Consider the following 10186-nt stretch of genomic DNA (forward strand, 5'->3'; position numbering starts at 1 on the left):
CACTGGGGATGCACTGCAGTGAGTCCAGAGAGTGCACTGGCACCACTGGGGATGCACTGCAGTGAGTCCAGAGAGTGCTCTGGGAACACTGGGGATGCAGTGCAGTGAGTGCAGAGAGTGCACTGGTACCACTGGGGATGCAGTGCAGTGAGTCCATAGAGTGCACTGGCAACACTGGTGATGCAGTGCAGTGACTCGAAAGAGTGCACTGGCACCACTGCGGATGCACTGCAGTGAGTCCGGAGAGTGCCCTGGCACCGATGGTGATGCAGTGCAGTGAGTCCAGAGAGTGCAGTGGCACCACTGGGGATGCAGTGCAGTGAGTTCAGAGAGTGCACTGGAACCACAGGGGATGCAATGCAGTGAGTCCAGAGAGTGCACTGGCACCACTGGGGATGCAGTGCAGTGAGTCCAGAGAGTGCACTGGCACCACTGGGGATGCAGTGCACTGAGTCCAGAGAGTGCACTGGCACCACTGGGGATGCACTGCAGTGAGTCCAGAGAGTGCACTGGCAGCACTGGGGATGCAGTGCAGTGACTCCAGAGAGTGCAGAGGCACCACTGTTGATGCAGTGCTGCGACTCCAGAGAGTGCACTGGCACCACTGGGGATGCAGTGCAGTGAGTCCAGAGAGTGCACTGGCACCACTGGGGATGCACTGCAGTGAGTCCAGAGAGTGCACTGGCACCACTGGTGATGCAGTGCAGTGAGTGCAGAGAGTGCACTGGCACCTTGGGGATGCAGTGCAGTGAGTCCAGAGAGTGCACTGGCACCACTGGGGATGCAGTGCAGTGAGTCCAGAGAGTGCACTGGCACCAGTGGGGGTGCACTGCAGTGTGTCCAGAGAGTGCACTGGCACCACTGGGGTTGCAGTGCAGTGAGTCCAGAGAGTGCACTGGCACCACTGGGGATGCACTGCAGTGAGTCCAGAGAGTGCACTGGCACCACTGGGGATGTACTGCAGTGAGTCCAGAGAGTGCACTGGCACCACTGGGGATGCAGTGCAGTGAGTCCAGAGAGTGCACTGGCACCACTGGGGATGCAGTGCAGTGAGTCCAGAGAGTGCACTGGCACCACTGTGGATGCAGTGCAGTGAGTCCAGAGAGTGCACTGGCACCACTGGGGATGCACTGCAGTGATTCCGGAGAGTGCAATGGCACCACTGGGGATGCAGTGCAGTGAGTCCAGAGAGTGCACTGGCAGCACTTGGGATGCACTGCAGTGAGTCCAGAGAGTGCACTGGCACCACTGGGGATGCACTGCAGTGAGTCCAGAGAGTGCACTGGCACCACTGGGGATGCACTGCAGTGAGTCCAGAGAGGGCACTGGCACCACTGGGGATGCAGTGCAGTGACTCCAGAGAGTGCAGAGGCACCACTGTTGATGCAGTGCTGTGACTCCAGAGAGTGCACTGGCACCACTGGGGATGCAGTGCTGTGAGTCCAGAGAGTGCACTGGCACCACTGGGGATGCAGTGCAGTGAGTGCAGAGAGTGCACTGGCAGCACTGGGGATGCACTGCAGTGAGTCCAGAGAGTGCACTGGCACCACTGGGGATGCACTGCAGTGAGTCCAGAGAGTGCACTGGCACCACTGGGGATGCACTGCAGTGACTCGAAAGAGTGCACTGGCACCACTGCGGATGCACTGCAGTGAGTCCGGAGAGTGCCCTGGCACCAATGGTGATGCAGTGCAGTGAGTCCAGAGAGTGCAGTGGCACCACTGGGGATGCAGTTCAGTGAGTCCAGAGAGTGCACTGGCACCACTGGGGATGCAATGCAGTGAGTCCAGAGAGTGCACTGGCACCACTGGGGATGCAGTGCAGTGAGTCCAGAGAGTGCACTGGCACCACTGGGGATGCAGTGCAGTGAGTCCAGAGAGTGCACTGGCACTACTGGGGATGCACTGCAGTGAGTCCAGAGAGTGCACTGGCACCACTGGGGATGCACTGCAGTGAGTCCAGAGAGTGCACTGGCACCACTGGGGATGCACTGCAGTGAGTCCGGAGAGTGCACTGGCACCACTGGGGTTGCAGTGCAGTGACTCCAGAGAGTGCAGAGGCACCACTGTTGATGCAGTGCTGTGACTCCAGAGAGTGCACTGGCACCACTGGGGATGCAGTGCAGTGAGTCCAGAGAGTGCACTGGCACCACTGGGTATGCAGTGCACTGAGTCCAGAGAGTGCACTGGCACCACTGGTGATGCAGTGCAGTGAGTCCAGAGAGTGCACTGGCACCACTGGTGATGCAGTGCAGTGAGTCCAGAGAGTGCACTGGCAGCACTGGGAATGCACTGCAGTGAGTCCAGAGAGTGCTCTGGCACCACTGGGGATGCAGTTCAGTGAGTCCAGAGAGTGCACTGCCACCACTGGGGATACACTGCAGTGACTCCAGAGAGTGCACTGGCACCACTGGGGATGCACTGCAGTGAGTCCAGAGAGTGCACTGGCACCACTGGGGATGCAGTGCACTGAGTCCAGAGAGTGCACTGGCACCACTGGGGATGCACTGCAGTGAGTCCAGAGAGTGCACTGGCAGCACTGGGGATGCAGTGCAGTGACTCCAGAGAGTGCAGAGGCACCACTGTTGATGCAGTGCTGCGACTCCAGAGAGTGCACTGGCACCACTGGGGATGCAGTGCAGTGAGTCCAGAGAGTGCACTGGCACCACTGGGGATGCACTGCAGTGAGTCCAGAGAGTGCACTGGCACCACTGGTGATGCAGTGCAGTGAGTGCAGAGAGTGCACTGGCACCTTGGGGATGCAGTGCAGTGAGTCCAGAGAGTGCACTGGCACCACTGGGGATGCAGTGCAGTGAGTCCAGAGAGTGCACTGGCACCAGTGGGGGTGCACTGCAGTGTGTCCAGAGAGTGCACTGGCACCACTGGGGTTGCAGTGCAGTGAGTCCAGAGAGTGCACTGGCACCACTGGGGATGCACTGCAGTGAGTCCAGAGAGTGCACTGGCACCACTGGGGATGTACTGCAGTGAGTCCAGAGAGTGCACTGGCACCACTGGGGATGCAGTGCAGTGAGTCCAGAGAGTGCACTGGCACCACTGGGGATGCAGTGCAGTGAGTCCAGAGAGTGCACTGGCACCACTGTGGATGCAGTGCAGTGAGTCCAGAGAGTGCACTGGCACCACTGGGGATGCACTGCAGTGATTCCGGAGAGTGCAATGGCACCACTGGGGATGCAGTGCAGTGAGTCCAGAGAGTGCACTGGCAGCACTTGGGATGCACTGCAGTGAGTCCAGAGAGTGCACTGGCACCACTGGGGATGCACTGCAGTGAGTCCAGAGAGTGCACTGGCACCACTGGGGATGCACTGCAGTGAGTCCAGAGAGGGCACTGGCACCACTGGGGATGCAGTGCAGTGACTCCAGAGAGTGCAGAGGCACCACTGTTGATGCAGTGCTGTGACTCCAGAGAGTGCACTGGCACCACTGGGGATGCAGTGCTGTGAGTCCAGAGAGTGCACTGGCACCACTGGGGATGCAGTGCAGTGAGTGCAGAGAGTGCAATGGCAGCACTGGGGATGCACTGCAGTGAGTCCAGAGAGTGCACTGGCACCACTGGGGATGCACTGCAGTGAGTCCAGAGAGTGCACTGGCACCACTGGGGATGCACTGCAGTGACTCGAAAGAGTGCACTGGCACCACTGCGGATGCACTGCAGTGAGTCCGGAGAGTGCCCTGGCACCAATGGTGATGCAGTGCAGTGAGTCCAGAGAGTGCAGTGGCACCACTGGGGATGCAGTGCAGTGAGTCCAGAGAGTGCACTGGCACCACTGGGGATGCAGTGCAGTGAGTCCAGAGAGTGCACTGGCACTACTGGGGATGCACTGCAGTGAGTCCAGAGAGTGCACTGGCACCACTGGGGATGCACTGCAGTGAGTCCAGAGAGTGCACTGGCACCACTGGGGATGCACTGCAGTGAGTCCGGAGAGTGCACTGGCACCACTGGGGTTGCAGTGCAGTGACTCCAGAGAGTGCAGAGGCACCACTGTTGATGCAGTGCTGTGACTCCAGAGAGTGCACTGGCACCACTGGGGATGCAGTGCAGTGAGTCCAGAGAGTGCACTGGCACCACTGGGTATGCAGTGCACTGAGTCCAGAGAGTGCACTGGCACCACTGGTGATGCAGTGCAGTGAGTCCAGAGAGTGCACTGGCACCACTGGTGATGCAGTGCAGTGAGTCCAGAGAGTGCACTGGCAGCACTGGGAATGCACTGCAGTGAGTCCAGAGAGTGCTCTGGCACCACTGGGGATGCAGTTCAGTGAGTCCAGAGAGTGCACTGCCACCACTGGGGATACACTGCAGTGACTCCAGAGAGTGCACTGGCACCACTGGGGATGCACTGCAGTGAGTCCAGAGAGTGCACTGGCACCACTGGGGATGCAGTGCAGTGAGTCCAGAGACTGCACTGGCACCAACTGGAGCTGCACTGCAGTGAGTCCTGAGATTGCACTGGCACCACTGGGGATGCACTACAGTGAGTCCAGAGACTACACTGACACCACTGGGGATGCAGTGCAGTGAGTCCAGAGAGTGCACTGGCACCACTGTTCATGCAGTGCAGTGAATCCAAAGAGTGCACTGGCACCACTGGGTATGCAGTGCATGAGTGCAGAGAGTCCACTGGCACCACTGGGGATGCAGTGCATTGAGTCCAGAGAGTGGACTGGCACCAGTGGGGATGGAGTGCAGTGAGTCCAGAGAGTGCACTGGCACCACTGGGGATGCAGTGCAGTGGGTCCAGAGAGTGCACTGGCTCCACTGGGGATGAACTGTAGTGAGTCCAGAGACTGCACAGGCACCACTGGGGATGCAGTGCAGTGAGTGCAGAGAGTGCACTGGCATCACTGTTTATGCAGTGCAGTGAGTCCAGAGAGTGCACTGGCACCAGTGGGGATGCAGTGCAGTGAGTCCAGAGAGTGCACTGGCACCACTGGGGATGCACTGCAGTGAGCTCAGAGAGTGCACTGGCACCACTGGGGATGCAGTGCAGTGAGTCCAGAGAGTGCACTGGCACTACTGGGGATGCACTGCAGTGAGTCCAGAGAGTGCACTGGCACCACTGGGGATGCACTGCAGTGAGTCCAGAGAGTGCACTGGCACCACTGGGGATGCACTACAGTGAGTCCGGAGAGTGCACTGGCACCACTGGGGTTGCAGTGCAGTGACTCCAGAGAGTGCAGAGGCACCACTGTTGATGCAGTGCTGTGACTCCAGAGAGTGCACTGGCACCACTGGGGATGCAGTGCAGTGAGTCCAGAGAGTGCACTGGCACCACTGGGGATGCAGTGCACTGAGTCCAGAGAGTGCACTGGCACCACTGGTGATGCAGTGCAGTGAGTCCAGAGAGTGCACTGGCACCACTGGTGATGCAGTGCAGTGAGTCCAGAGAGTGCACTGGCAGCACTGGGAATGCACTGCAGTGAGTCCAGAGAGTGCTCTGGCACCACTGGGGATGCAGTTCAGTGAGTCCAGAGAGTGCACTGCCACCACTGGGGATACACTGCAGTGACTCCAGAGAGTGCACTGGCACCACTGGGGATGCACTGCAGTGAGTCCAGAGAGTGCACTGGCACCACTGGGGATGCAGTGCAGTGAGTCCAGAGACTGCACTGGCACCAACTGGAGCTGCACTGCAGTGAGTCCTGAGATTGCACTGGCACCACTGGGGATGCACTACAGTGAGTCCAGAGACTACACTGACACCACTGGGGATGCAGTGCAGTGAGTCCAGAGAGTGCACTGGCACCACTGTTCATGCAGTGCAGTGAGTCCAAAGAGTGCACTGGCACCACTGGGTATGCAGTGCATGAGTGCAGAGAGTCCACTGGCACCACTGGGGATGCAGTGCATTGAGTCCAGAGAGTGGACTGGCACCAGTGGGGATGGAGTGCAGTGAGTCCAGAGAGTGCACTGGCACCACTGGGGATGCAGTGCAGTGGGTCCAGAGAGTGCACTGGCTCCACTGGGGATGAACTGTAGTGAGTCCAGAGACTGCACAGGCACCACTGGGGATGCAGTGCAGTGAGTGCAGAGAGTGCACTGGCATCACTGTTGATGCAGTGCAGTGAGTCCAGAGAGTGCACTGGCACCACTGGGGATGCAGTGCAGTGAGTCCAGAGAGTGCACTGGCACCACTGGGGATGCACTGCAGTGAGCTCAGAGAGTGCACTGGCACCACTGGGTATGCAGTGCAGTGAGTCCAGAGAGTGCACTGGCACCACTGGGGATGCACTACAGTGAGTCCAGAGAGTGCACTGGCACAACTGGTGATGCAGTGCAGTGACTCCAGAGAGTGCAGAGGCACCACTGTTGATGCAGTGCAGTGAGTGCAGAGAGTGCACTGGCACCAGTGCGGAAGCACTGCAGTGAGTCCAGAGAGTGCACTGGCACCACTGGGGATGCACTGCAGTGAGTCCAGAGAGTGCACTGGCACCACTGGGGATGCAGCGCAGTGACTACAGAGAGTGCACTGTCTCCACTGGGGATGCAGTGCAGTGAGTCCAGAGAGTACACTGCCACCACTGGTGATGCAGTGCAGTGAGTCCAGAGAGTGCACTGTCAGCACTGGGGATGCAGTGCAGTGAGTCCAGAGAGTGCACTGGCACCACTGGGGATGCAGTGCAGTGAGTCCAGAGAGTGCACTGGCACCACTGGGGATGCAGTGCAGTGACTCCAGAGAGTGCACTGGCACCACTGGGAATGCAGTGCAGTGAGTCCAGAGAGTGCACTGGCGCAATAGGGGATGCAGTGCAGTGACTCCTGAGAGTGCACTGGCACCACTGGGGATGCAGTGCAGTGAGTCCAGAGAGTGCACTGTCAGCACTGGGGATGCAGTGCAGTGAGTCCAGAGAGTGCACTGGCACCACTGGGGATGCACTGCAGTGACTCCAGAGACTGCACTGGCACCAATGGGGATGCACTGCAGTGAGTCCAGAGAGTGCACTGGCAGCACTGGGGATGCAGTGCAGTGACTCCAGAGAGTGCAGAGGCACCACTGTTGATGCAGTGCTGCGACTCCAGAGAGTGCACTGGCACCACTGGGGATGCAGTGCAGTGAGTCCAGAGAGTGCACTGGCACCACTGGGGATGCACTGCAGTGAGTCCAGAGAGTGCACTGGCACCACTGGTGATGCAGTGCAGTGAGTGCAGAGAGTGCACTGGCACCTTGGGGATGCAGTGCAGTGAGTCCAGAGAGTGCACTGGCACCACTGGGGATGCAGTGCAGTGAGTCCAGAGAGTGCACTGGCACCAGTGGGGGTGCACTGCAGTGTGTCCAGAGAGTGCACTGGCACCACTGGGGTTGCAGTGCAGTGAGTCCAGAGAGTGCACTGGCACCACTGGGGATGCACTGCAGTGAGTCCAGAGAGTGCACTGGCACCACTGGGGATGTACTGCAGTGAGTCCAGAGAGTGCACTGGCACCACTGGGGATGCAGTGCAGTGAGTCCAGAGAGTGCACTGGCACCACTGGGGATGCAGTGCAGTGAGTCCAGAGAGTGCACTGGCACCACTGTGGATGCAGTGCAGTGAGTCCAGAGAGTGCACTGGCACCACTGGGGATGCACTGCAGTGATTCCGGAGAGTGCAATGGCACCACTGGGGATGCAGTGCAGTGAGTCCAGAGAGTGCACTGGCAGCACTTGGGATGCACTGCAGTGAGTCCAGAGAGTGCACTGGCACCACTGGGGATGCACTGCAGTGAGTCCAGAGAGTGCACTGGCACCACTGGGGATGCACTGCAGTGAGTCCAGAGAGGGCACTGGCACCACTGGGGATGCAGTGCAGTGACTCCAGAGAGTGCAGAGGCACCACTGTTGATGCAGTGCTGTGACTCCAGAGAGTGCACTGGCACCACTGGGGATGCAGTGCTGTGAGTCCAGAGAGTGCACTGGCACCACTGGGGATGCAGTGCAGTGAGTGCAGAGAGTGCAATGGCAGCACTGGGGATGCACTGCAGTGAGTCCAGAGAGTGCACTGGCACCACTGGGGATGCACTGCAGTGAGTCCAGAGAGTGCACTGGCACCACTGGGGATGCACTGCAGTGACTCGAAAGAGTGCACTGGCACCACTGCGGATGCACTGCAGTGAGTCCGGAGAGTGCCCTGGCACCAATGGTGATGCAGTGCAGTGAGTCCAGAGAGTGCAGTGGCACCACTGGGGATGCAGTGCAGTGAGTCCAGAGAGTGCACTGGCACCACTGGGGATGCAGTGCAGTGAGTCCAGAGAGTGCACTGGCACTACTGGGGATGCACTGCAGTGAGTCCAGAGAGTGCACTGGCACCACTGGGGATGCACTGCAGTGAGTCCAGAGAGTGCACTGGCACCACTGGGGATGCACTGCAGTGAGTCCGGAGAGTGCACTGGCACCACTGGGGTTGCAGTGCAGTGACTCCAGAGAGTGCAGAGGCACCACTGTTGATGCAGTGCTGTGACTCCAGAGAGTGCACTGGCACCACTGGGGATGCAGTGCAGTGAGTCCAGAGAGTGCACTGGCACCACTGGGTATGCAGTGCACTGAGTCCAGAGAGTGCACTGGCACCACTGGTGATGCAGTGCAGTGAGTCCAGAGAGTGCACTGGCACCACTGGTGATGCAGTGCAGTGAGTCCAGAGAGTGCACTGGCAGCACTGGGAATGCACTGCAGTGAGTCCAGAGAGTGCTCTGGCACCACTGGGGATGCAGTTCAGTGAGTCCAGAGAGTGCACTGCCACCACTGGGGATACACTGCAGTGACTCCAGAGAGTGCACTGGCACCACTGGGGATGCACTGCAGTGAGTCCAGAGAGTGCACTGGCACCACTGGGGATGCAGTGCAGTGAGTCCAGAGACTGCACTGGCACCAACTGGAGCTGCACTGCAGTGAGTCCTGAGATTGCACTGGCACCACTGGGGATGCACTACAGTGAGTCCAGAGACTACACTGACACCACTGGGGATGCAGTGCAGTGAGTCCAGAGAGTGCACTGGCACCACTGTTCATGCAGTGCAGTGAATCCAAAGAGTGCACTGGCACCACTGGGTATGCAGTGCATGAGTGCAGAGAGTCCACTGGCACCACTGGGGATGCAGTGCATTGAGTCCAGAGAGTGGACTGGCACCAGTGGGGATGGAGTGCAGTGAGTCCAGAGAGTGCACTGGCACCACTGGGGATGCAGTGCAGTGGGTCCAGAGAGTGCACTGGCTCCACTGGGGATGAACTGTAGTGAGTCCAGAGACTGCACAGGCACCACTGGGGATGCAGTGCAGTGAGTGCAGAGAGTGCACTGGCATCACTGTTTATGCAGTGCAGTGAGTCCAGAGAGTGCACTGGCACCAGTGGGGATGCAGTGCAGTGAGTCCAGAGAGTGCACTGGCACCACTGGGGATGCACTGCAGTGAGCTCAGAGAGTGCACTGGCACCACTGGGGATGCAGTGCAGTGAGTCCAGAGAGTGCACTGGCACTACTGGGGATGCACTGCAGTGAGTCCAGAGAGTGCACTGGCACCACTGGGGATGCACTGCAGTGAGTCCAGAGAGTGCACTGGCACCACTGGGGATGCACTACAGTGAGTCCGGAGAGTGCACTGGCACCACTGGGGTTGCAGTGCAGTGACTCCAGAGAGTGCAGAGGCACCACTGTTGATGCAGTGCTGTGACTCCAGAGAGTGCACTGGCACCACTGGGGATGCAGTGCAGTGAGTCCAGAGAGTGCACTGGCACCACTGGGGATGCAGTGCACTGAGTCCAGAGAGTGCACTGGCACCACTGGTGATGCAGTGCAGTGAGTCCAGAGAGTGCACTGGCACCACTGGTGATGCAGTGCAGTGAGTCCAGAGAGTGCACTGGCAGCACTGGGAATGCACTGCAGTGAGTCCAGAGAGTGCTCTGGCACCACTGGGGATGCAGTTCAGTGAGTCCAGAGAGTGCACTGCCACCACTGGGGATACACTGCAGTGACTCCAGAGAGTGCACTGGCACCACTGGGGATGCACTGCAGTGAGTCCAGAGAGTGCACTGGCACCACTGGGGATGCAGTGCAGTGAGTCCAGAGACTGCACTGGCACCAACTGGAGCTGCACTGCAGTGAGTCCTGAGATTGCACTGGCACCACTGGGGATGCACTACAGTGAGTCCAGAGACTACACTGACACCACTGGGGATGCAGTGCAGTGAGTCCAGAGAGTGCACTGG

This window comes from Anser anser (assembly GCF_964211835.1).
Source record: "Anser anser genome assembly, contig: HAP1_SCAFFOLD_75, whole genome shotgun sequence".
Taxonomy (NCBI): domain Eukaryota; kingdom Metazoa; phylum Chordata; class Aves; order Anseriformes; family Anatidae; genus Anser; species Anser anser.